This window comes from Elephantulus edwardii, unplaced genomic scaffold (assembly GCF_000299155.1).
Source record: "Elephantulus edwardii isolate Elephantulus edwardi_28Jun2011 unplaced genomic scaffold, EleEdw1.0 scaffold00205, whole genome shotgun sequence".
Lineage (NCBI taxonomy): Eukaryota > Metazoa > Chordata > Mammalia > Macroscelidea > Macroscelididae > Elephantulus > Elephantulus edwardii.
This window is the reverse complement of record NW_006399955.1, coordinates 2605501-2616988: the sequence shown is the minus strand read 5'-3', so window position 1 is coordinate 2616988 and position 11488 is coordinate 2605501. Positions and strand designations below refer to the sequence as shown.

At 36.5% G+C, this 11488-nt stretch overlaps 1 pseudogene; it reads left to right on the top strand.

The window, feature by feature from the left end:
- Nucleotides 1–967: 967 nt before the first annotated feature.
- On the top strand, nucleotides 968–2460 carry LOC102847133 (annotated as a pseudogene).
- The last annotated feature ends 9028 nt before the right edge of the window (nucleotides 2461–11488 follow it).

The following is an 11488-nucleotide window of genomic DNA, read 5'->3' as shown; positions in this document are numbered from 1 at the left end:
CACCTATTAATCCAAAAAGCCTCTCTTCTGGAACACAACAGGCTAGTGCAGAGAGATGAAATTGGAAAATGGAAAAGAAAAAAAAAGAACTTGTTTACCTTTCTCAAGCTGATAAAACAGACAAATTTAAGTCTCATGTTGCAATATTGAAAGATGTATTGGATAATATGTTCCATGATCCAAGAAGCATCAAAAGAACATGAAAGGAATACAAAGAATCACTGTAAAAAAAAAGAATTGATTTACACTGAAAAATTTCAGAAAGCATCATAAGAACAAGAGTCAATGGTAATGAAGGAAGAATTTGAAGCTGCACTGAAGGCATTGGCAATATATAATGACAGAGGAATTATTACATACAGGTCAACATGTTTCAACTAACAGATATATTCTTAGGCACGCTGACCAGTGTATGTCAAGAAATTTGGAGGACAACTCTCTGAGCAATGGATTGGAAAAAGTTTATATTTATTTCAATTCTAAAGAAAGGTGATCAGACAATGTGTAAACCATTGAACAATATTATTAATATCATATAAAAGAAAAATACTGCTGAAGATATTTCAAAAACTACACCATTACATAGATAAGGAACTGCCAGAAGTGTAAACAGGCTTTAAAAGAGGCTTTGATCAAATGGACCCTCGTTGAAACTTAAAAAAAACACGACAAAAACCAAAACTAGTGCACTTTGCCGGTGGGCCTGCTGCTTGGAGCCCAAGGCGGCGGTGGCAGCAGCTGGCGGCATGCGCGTGTGAGATGCAGTCGAGGGCAGCCGGACACGAGCAGCAGCCACCGCAGCAGCGGAGAGCGCGAACGCGGCCTCCTCAGCCCGGTGTGCGCAGTGGATGAGGGCGAACACGCGGGAGCTGGGCAGCCACCGGCCTCCCCGTTTCCATAAAACTTGTTTAGGACTCCTTCGCCCCGCTGAGGCCCGCCTGTCTCACCGTTCCCCGGCACCCTTACTATGGAGGCCTTGCCGGACTCCGGGCCCCAAGCCTCGGCCTTGGCGCCGTTGTGCGCCCCAGAGTTGGTGCGGCTTCGCGAGGAGCAGGAAAAGGAAGAAAGTAGATAATGACTATAATGCCCTTCAAGAAAGACTCAAGACATTGCCTGATAAGTTGTGTTATAATATCATGGTGCCATTTGGTCCCTTTGCGTTCATGCCAGGAAAACTTGTGCACACTAACGAAGTCACTCTTCTACTTGGGGACAACTGGTTTGCAAAGTGCTCAGCAAAGCAGGCTGTAGGATTGGTCGAGCACAGGAAAGAACATGTGAGAAAAACTATAGATGACTTAAAGAAAGTGATGAAAAATTTTGAGTCCAGAGTTGAATTCACAGAAGATTTGCAGAAAATGAGTGATGCTGCAGGTGATATTGTTGACATAAGAGAAGAAGTTAAAAGTGACTCTGAATTTAAAGTAAAACATCGAATTGCTCATAAACCTCACTCCAAACCAAAACCAGATCTTTGTGAAGCAGATTTTGCAAATGATGTAAAATCCCAGGATTTTTTTGAGGATCAGGAACTGTGGGCTCGACTTGAAGAACTGGAGAGACAAGAATTATCACTGGGAGAACGTGATAGCCCTAATCCTGTGATTGCAAATGGGAAAGATACAACTTCTTCTGAAGAAGAAAAGGAGGATCCGAGCACTAACGTGAATGTGAGGCATGCAGTGCCTGACTCTCTTCTAACCGGCAATTGTCTTAAGGATTCGGAGTTCCTTGGTGATCAAGAGAACAGTCATTTAAATTATCCAGTGAATGGTTCAAATTCTTATCACAGTCATGATGATGATGATGACGACAGTGAGGAACCTGATGCTTTAGGGGTTGATGATAATTCTGTACCTACCATGTATTTTTGTCATACTGTCGAACCAAAAAGGGTTCGAATAAATACTGGAAAAAATACTACTGTAAAATTCAGTGAAAAAAAGGAAGAAGCCAAGCGGAAACGAAAGAACAGTGGTAGCGGTGGCCACGAGCTGCCTACGATCAGGAGGCCTGCAGACATTTATAGAGTCTTTGTTGATATTGTGAACGGTGAATATTTTCCCCGTAAGTCAATTCTGAAGTCTAGAAGCAGAGAGAACAGCGTTTGCAGCGATAACCAGTGAAAGCAGCGCTGCAGAATTTGATGATAGCCGAGGAGTGCTGAGGAGTATCAGCTATGAGGAAGTGGCTTGTAGCGACTCCAACGAGAACGCCTTGGAAGAGTCACAACAAGAAACTTACCAGAAGAAACCTTTGCCCCTACCGGGAGCACCTGAGGCTTTTTCTGGAACTGTAATAGAAAAAGAATTTTTATCGTCCTCAACTCCACACCCAGCCATTGCTCATCCTGTGCTACCCACTATTCCAGAGCGAAAAGAAATTCTGTCAGAAAGAACAGAAGACTCTACAAAGAGGGTTTCAAAGTTCAAAGCTGCCAGATTGCAACAGAGAAACTAGGCCCTCCCTGGAAAAAGGGAGTTCACGTCCTAAAACTTAGTTTTGCATTTGTTTGGAATATATGTAACAAAATATGTTGTATGCATTTTCAAAGCAGCCAACCTGAGTTGATTTTGCAGCAAGTTCTCCTTTATCAGTAGTATTTAAAAAAAAAAAATTAAAGTAAATGTTTGAACACTTTAAAAAAAAACACCCCAAACTAGAAGAATGTCTGTGTATGCTATATTGACTATGCTAATTCATTTGACTGTGTGGATCATAACATGTTATGACTAACATTAAGGAGAATGGGAATCCCAGAACACTTATCTATGCTCATACAAAACCAAACCTAGACCAAGATGCAGTCATGAGAACAGAGCAAGGAAACAATACATAGTTTAAAATTAAGAAAGATGCATATCAGGTTTGTATTCTTTATGCATATCTATAAAATATGTATAATGACTAAATTATTCAAGAATCTTGAATCTATAGAGAATTTTGCATCAAGATCAGAAGAAAATTCATTACTTAGCTGTGTTATGCTTATGACACAAACTTGCCTCCTGAAAGGGAGGACTTGAAAAACTTATTGCAGAAGATCAAGGAATACAGTCTTCAATATGGATTGTATCTCAATTTCAAGAAGGCAAAGATTCTTACCACTGTACCAATAGTCAATGTCATTATAGATAGAGCAAAGATTAAAATTGTAAGTAATTTCATGTTACCTGGATCCACAATCAACACCATTAGTAACAGCAATTAGGAAATCAGGAGACATTTGTGCAAGCTGGGTTTAGAAGAGACCATAGCACTAGTGATATTAAAGTAAATGTTTGATGCATCTTGGCTGAAAGCAGAACCCAAACTTATCTGTAAATGAGTGACTTAAAAATGTTATATGACTCCTGCCTTTAGCATTTTGCACAAAGGGCTATATTAGATATTAAATTTTAAATTATACTTTGGAAAACAAATCTCTCAAATACTGAAATTTCTTGCCTCAAGCTTTCAGTATAGGACTAGAAGTTGTCTCTTGGTATCATTCAGTCCTCACGAACAAGGTCAAGATGAAAGGATCCTAACACCATTTTTGCTCTTGTTAAACAGGATGTTCATGGAAATTAGCAAAAAAAAAAAAGAAAAAAAACCCCAAAAAACACCTCTTCAGAATTTCACTTAATAATGAAATTATGATTATTTATGCCCCCAATATTGGAATGTAGCATTATTTAGTTTCAAAACTTGTCAAATTATTCATTTCTGAAAAAGAGACAACTTTAAAAATGCAAAATTTTATTTTGACATCTACATAATAAAATCAAACACTATTCTAAAGAGAAGAAATTGAGGGACACATTTTGGTATTCTCTCCACAACTGTCAACAAACAAATACAAAAGTAGAAAATTTGATGGTTTACTCAGTATTGACCTAAAAAAAAAAAGAGAGAGAGAGAGAGAGACATTATTGTCCAGGGAACATTTCAAGCAACTATAACCTTTGAAGCTTTCCCAAGTGTGTCATTTTTCTTATTTCTTGTCATTATTTTACTATTGATTTATAGGAAATACTTGTGTTAAAGATTATGTTAGCTAAGGGAGAAGTGCCTTTATGTATGCAGTAGAACATTATGGTTCAAAGTTGGTGTTAGGGCTGTTTTGTTTCTTCTCTTCAGTAATAATATTTTACTGGAAGGATGAAATTCCGGAGGCACTATATTTGTTATGTGTTTTTCTTTTGACTTACACAAAAGCCAACTAATGGTTTCCACACCAGAGCTATGAAATGCAGACATGTAACATTAAAAGTAAATGTAATTATGCAAACTTAAACATGAGATGCAATAAATACTGTAACAGTTTTGCTTGATTTGAAAACTTAGAAAGAATGTGAAGTTCTTAAGAATTATGTGCACACATTTAAATTTATTTTCCATATAGTCACATATTTTAAAAAATAAAAAGCAAATGGAAGGTAAATTGTATTTGTTCAATTGTCACACATTGATGAAATTTTATGTGAAAAACCCAACTTCCCTCATTGTTCAGAATAATTATAAACATCACTAAGCTTATGTGTCCAAGTCTTTCACATACTTTGAGCATACTAAAGGGAAAACTGCCTAAAAAAATTGTCAATGAAAACTCTATGAATCACAGCTGAGCATTGCTTATTTTAGACACATCGTTAGCAAGGATCGATCACTTAAGTATGACATCATATACAGTCAAATTGAGAGCCAATAAGGACATAGAAAAGCTCTGAAGAACAAATCTCTTGAATGGTCATGAAGATGTATTCAAATATTTTTAAGACTCTGGGTATGACTTAGAACTTAGGAAACTTTACCATTTTTCTATATATAATATCATCAGTCAGAGTTGACTGTAGTTTCTGTGTACTATCAAGTCAGAACTGTCTCAGAACTGACCGTCCAGTGGTTTTTCAGAGGCAGTGAATCACATGAGAGGAGATTGCCCATTTTTTCTTCTGCAGAGCAGGTGGCAGGTTACAACTATGAGCCTTTGGCTTGACAGTGCAATTCCTTACCACTAGACCACTAGCGGTCCCCTAGAAACCAATTAAAACAGCTCACTTATGTAGTGTCCTTATAAAAACATTATCGAGCCCTTGGCTGCACAGAAAGTGATGGAAAAGATTATGGCCTGAATCAGAAATACCTTAGTCCTCAAACTGACATCACTCGATAATTTGGAGAGGTACCTGACTGCAGACTTTCTCAGTGCAATACATTTCCTAATCTCTTGACTGCTGATACTAAAGGTGTTTATTGTAGATTCAAGTAAGATAACATCATTGGAATCCTCAATTCGTTCATCTTTAACTTAGTAATTGGTGAATATATTTGAATAATAATTATATAAACTCATCTTCCTTCTATGTGTATTAACTTGTTACGGACAGCTTTTACTTTGAATAATGAGTATTGAATGATGCAGGAAACTCCAAAAGAAGACAGAAACAATACCCAGAGTCCCTGAAATAAATGTAATTCCTTGATATGGAACCATTTAAAGAAGTAGTATATGATCAAAACATATGATAGTTAAGGAAGAAGTCCAAGGAAAATTAAAAGTACTGGAAAAAAATGTTTCCAAGATATGATGAAATACCAACTGAAGTACTTGAAGTAAACAAAAGCAGCTTTGAATATACTAACTAATTTATACAAACACAACTACCTATCTGGCTAACTGACTGTAATAGACTCATTTGTATCTTTTAAGGAAAAAAAATATCCAGGAGAATGTAGAAATTATTTAACAATACAATAAATATTACACATAAGTAAGATATTTCTGAGGATTATTAAAATATGGCTTACACAGAATATTGATAGGGAATTAGAAGAAATTCATGTGGGATTCAGAATAGACTAATGAGGGACGTATCTACTGAGGCAGTATGGACCTAGATTGAAAGCAGAGAATACTAAAAAAAGTGTTTACTTGATTACTTGCATTTTAGTGTTCATACAAAGGCATTAAATCACTGGCACAAAATATAATGTGAAGAATAATAGGAATCCTAGAATGTTTAGTTGTATTATTGCAGAACACATATATAAACCAAGGGGGAAAAATCTTTCAGACTAAATAAGATAATACTACACTGTTTAAAATCATAATATGTGTATGTCAGGAGGGATATTTTGAATTTGTGTGCTGAGAAAATAATCTGACAATATAGATTATCCAAAGAAAAATCTGAAATCAGGGTTCAAAATCTCATCTATTATCCATGTTTGCAAACTTGATGTAGTTAGTGAATAAATTCCATAAACTGTTCTTTCCCAGTATAGATTATATCTCAACATTAGGAAAACAAAAGGCCTGCTACTGAACCAGTAGCAACAGCTATGATTTAATTATATTTTGGTGCATAGTCAACACTGACAGTTGTGTGTACCCACAACTGTGTATGTTAATTTAAACAAGTCTATTGGTATCACATCGATTCCTGGGGCCTTATTTTCTTCTATGCTGTCAATGTAGCTTCCATTTCTTTCATTACCTTTGGCTCCAGCTCATATGTTACTTCCTGATTTTTTCAGTGTCATTCATTTCTTTTTGGGCCAGTGATTCTATGTATCCCCTTCATATTTTTTTGATGCTTTCTGGGTTAAAAGTAAATTGCCTACAGCAAATTTTTTCAAGTCTGTGATTCGAGGCTTAAACTAGTTTTTTAATTCTCCCAGCTTGAGGAATGAACAACATGTTTTACCCTTTTTATTCTCCAGTTCCAGTTATCTTCCCAGTCCATTATCAAACTGCCAACTGAAATCTTCAGTCTATGCCAGAAAATTTGGAGGATAGCTGTCTGGCCAATGAATTGGAAGAGGTTCATATATGCTTCCATTCTAAAGAAAGGTGATCCAATAGAATATGGAAACTATTGAATAATATCATTAATATAACATGCAAACAAAATACTACTAAAGATCTTTCAAAAATGTCTAGAACAGTACATAGGTAGGAAACTTCCAGAAGTTTAAGCAGCATTTAGAAGAGATTGTGGCACCAGAGATATTATTGCTGATGTCAGATGGATCTTGGCTGAAAGTAAACAATCCCAGAAGAATGCCTAGTTATTGTTTATTGACTAGGCAAAGGCATTTGACTGTGTGGATCAAAACAAGTGATAGCTATCAAGAATGAGAATCCCAGAGCACTTAATTGTTTTCTTGTGAAACCTATACTTAGATCAGAAACTTGTTGTGTGAACAGAGCAAGGGTATACTACATGGTTTAAGATTAGAAAGGTAGCGTTTCAGGGTTATACTCTCTATATATCTATTGAATCTATATGGTGAGCAAAATATTTGAGAAGCTGGACTCTAAAAAGAGCAATGTGTCATTAGGATCAAAGAAAGAATCATCAATAACCTGTATCATTCAGGTGAAATGACCTTGTTTGCTGAAAATGAGGACTTGAAGAACTTGTTGCAGAAGACCAAAGAATACAACCTTCAATGTGATTTGAATCTCAATGTTAAGAAAACAAAGATTCTTAGCACTGGACTGATAGGCAACATCATGATAGATGGAGAAAAATGGACACTCTCGACAACTTCATCTTACTTGAATTCACAATTAACTTCCTTTGTACCAGCAATCTGGAAATCAGATATATTGCACTTGAAAGTCTGTAGTTAGGATTTACTTCAAATTATTGAGGAGTAATAATATCAGTTTGAAGACTAAGGTATATCTGATACAGGTCTTTCTGACCATTTGCCATGCATTTGAGAGCTGGACAATGAACAAAGATGATAGAAGAAGAATTGATGCTTTTGAGTTGTGGTGTTGGAGAAGAGAACTGAACATCTTATGGAATATTAAAAAATGAACACATACATTTAGGAAAGGGTACAGCAAGAGTACTTTTGGAGGCAAAGAGGATGAAGGTTTACCTCATTTATTTCAGGCATGTTGCTAGGAGGAAATATTCCTTGATAAGGGACATGATGCTGGGAATAGTGGAGGGTAGGTGAAGGAGAAGAAGAGCCTCAACCAGGTGGATTGCCATGGTAACTGGCACAAGGGGCTCTAATATGTCAGGATGTGTGAGGATGGCCCAGGCTGAGACAGGGTTCATATCTGTTGCTTGTAAGATCTCTATGCATCATACTCAACTTGATGGTACTTCACCACCACCACCACCACAACAACAACACTCAGCACTGATAATTCTAGCAGTCAAGAAATAAAAAAAAAAACAAACTAGTTTTTGGCAAGTCTGCTTTCAGGAAAATATTTAAAACGCTAGAGATTAAGGATATAACATAAAGCTTAACATAAACATGTTATAGGCAGTGGTATTTTCAATCCTTTTGCCTACGTGTGAAAGTTGAAAAATGCATATGAAAAATCCAAGAAAAATTGATGACCCTGAATTGTAATGTTGGTATAGAGTATTAAATATACCAGGTACTACCAAATAACCTACGTTATTCTGATGATGCAAACTTGCTTGCTGGATTTGAGGAGGACTTGAAACCCTTGTTGTAGAAAATAAAGGAACACAGACTTTGGTATGGATTGCAATTCAGTGTCATGAACTTCAGTGTCTTCCCACTGGACTGATAGACAACATCAAGATGGAGGGAGAAAAGACTGAAACTGTCTGAAACTCCCTCCCGCTTAGATCTACAATTAACATCCTTCATACTAACAATACAGAAATAAGGAGCTGCATTATACCAGGAAAGTCTGTAGTCAGGGATCTCTCCAAATTATTGAGGAGTAATAATGACAGTTTGAGGGGTAGTGTGTGTCTGATTCAGGCCATGGTCATTTCAATCACTTGCTTTTTGAGAGCTGGACAATGAATTAGGATGACAGAAGAAGAATTGATGCCTTTGAGTTCTGGTGCTGGAAAAGAGCACTGATCATCCTATAGACAGACAAAAGAACAAATACATTTGTCTTCAATGTGAGAGTTCAGAAGGAGAGATTTTAGAGGGAAAAATGATGAGGCTTCATCTCACATACTTTCAACATGTTTCTAGGAGGGGCTTTTCCTTGGAGAAGAATATAATTCTAAAAAGAGTCGAGGGTCAGTGAAGAAAAGGCCCTCATCCAAGTGGACTAGTATGGTGACTACCACAATGGACTCTTGTGTGTCAGGAAGTGTGAGGATTGCACGGCATAGAGCAGGTTCAGATCTTTTGTTCATGGGGTTATTTTGAGTCATTCTCAAGTCAATGGCACCTAACAACAATAGCAACAAAGAATAACTAACGTACAGATCTGTCTTGATGAAGTGAAACCAGAAGGAGCAATATATAGGACAACAAAAAAATGATGTTTTGTGCTTGTTATGTGGCAAAGACTTCACTATCACTCAAAGATCCTATGGAAAATTTATTTTAATCTTGCCCTATTCTACATCATTCTCACAATCTCTGTTATGTTCAATTTTTAGTCACTCTGTCAATTCATTTTGTTGGGGATCCTCCTCTCTTTCACTGACTCCCTACCTTTCCCAACATGGTCTTATTTCCAAGGACTAGTTATTGCTTTTAACATGATGATTGTATGTGAGAAAATGTTTAGTCACCCTTGTCTCTAAGGAACACCTTAGTGGTACATCTTTAAGAAAGATTTGTTCAGCAGACCATGCTGTTTTCAAAACTCTTCACTAACATCACAATTCAAAGTCATCAGTTTTCCTTTGTTCTTCCTTATTCACTGTTCAACTTTCAGATGCATGAAGCAATTGAATCAGGTTAGCTTTCATCTTTAAACTAACATCATTGCTCTTTAGCACTTTGGAAAGGTCCTTGAGAGTGGATTTTTCCCAATGCAGCACATCTTTTAATTTATTTAATTTATTGATTAACAAGTGAAATGAAATAGTTGATGACTTCAATCATTTTTCCATCTATCATCATATTTCTTATTTGTCTGGAGAACTTTCGTTTTCTTATGTTGAGATACAATCCACATTGAAGTGCAGACCGTCTTAGATCTTCCACGGTAAATGCGTCCAGGCTTTTTCGCTTTTTAAAAACAAGGTCGTTTCACCTGCACAATAAAAATTGTTTATTAATCTTCCTGTAACCTTTCTTTATATATAGTTCAGCTTCTTGAATAATTTTCTCAAATTATAGTCAATATAGAGAAAGGCTACATCTCAGACATACATGTTTCCCCCTTATTTTAAAATATGAAGTGATCTGCTGTTTTGTTTAATTAACTACTTCTTGGTCTATGAAATGGTTTCTCATAAGTATAATTAAATGTTGTGGGTTTCTCATTCTTCTTAATGTAATCCATAATCTGCTACAATCTACACAGTCAAATGCTTTTGTACAGTCAATAAAACACAAGTGAACATCTTTCTGGTACTCTTTATCTCAGACAAGATCTCTTAGACATCAGTAATAATATCCCATTTGCCATAGCTACTTCTGAGTCTAGCTTGAACGCCTTGAAGTGCCCTATTGATGTTATTCAAGAATATTCTGCAAGATTTTATTTGAATGTGGTATTAATTATACTGCTTGGTAACTTCTCCATGTTGTTTAATGACATTTTTTTTTCTTTTTTCTTAATGTCAACAAATATAGATCTCTTTCAGACAGTTTGTCAGATAGTTTTTCATCTCAGTTTCTTTTTTTTTGTTAAATACAATTTTAATTGTGATTTTAATGAACTGTTGCACATTTTACCCTCTCTCTGTCCCCTCTTCTTCCCCATTTCATATTTGTTTTTTAATTTAGGTTGTTTATTTTTCAGTTCAATGAACATCCACAGAGATTTTGGAATTCCATTCATTCATTGTTGCACCCTTCTCCCCGCACAAACCCCTCCCCCCCGTTTGCTCCTATCCTTGAAAAGCAAAAGAAAAACTCCCTCATTGGTACACAATCCCCCCCCCCGCACCTCCCCAAACCCCACCCCCTACCCCCAAATATAATCCACTCTGCAACCCTCATTGCATACTCCTATGATAAAAATAATGCCCTAAAATATAATACTTTTAGACATCTCAGTTTCTTGACAGAAGCTAGTGAGCATGCCACAGTTGAATCTGTTTATTGAAACACCTCAAATAAACTCTGTGCAAGGTTTGTTACCCCATCCTTATCACACATTCTGGAAACACCCTATCCTCAAAGAACTATCAACATCTTGCCACCTCAGTTAACAATCAGAAGAAGGGAAACCCTGACCTGACTGGATATGCCCAACTGCAATCTTCTGCTGAATAACCATGGGGCTACCACTGTCACACAGATTAGTTCTTACTTTCCGTAGCATGCATTGTTTTATATTTGTATGATTGTTTTTGTTTGTTTGCTTGCTTGTGTGTTTTTATTACTATTATACTAGTGTATTTACAACATTCTAATACATTGTTTTTCAGACCAGATTCTTCCAATTTCCCTTAACCCCTATCAAATTGTGAAACACCATGATTAATCCACTTCTTTACCCCACACATCCTCATCCCTCTGCTTCCACCCTCCGCCCACCTTGGTTCCTCATACTCATTCTGTAGTAATGGTTTTT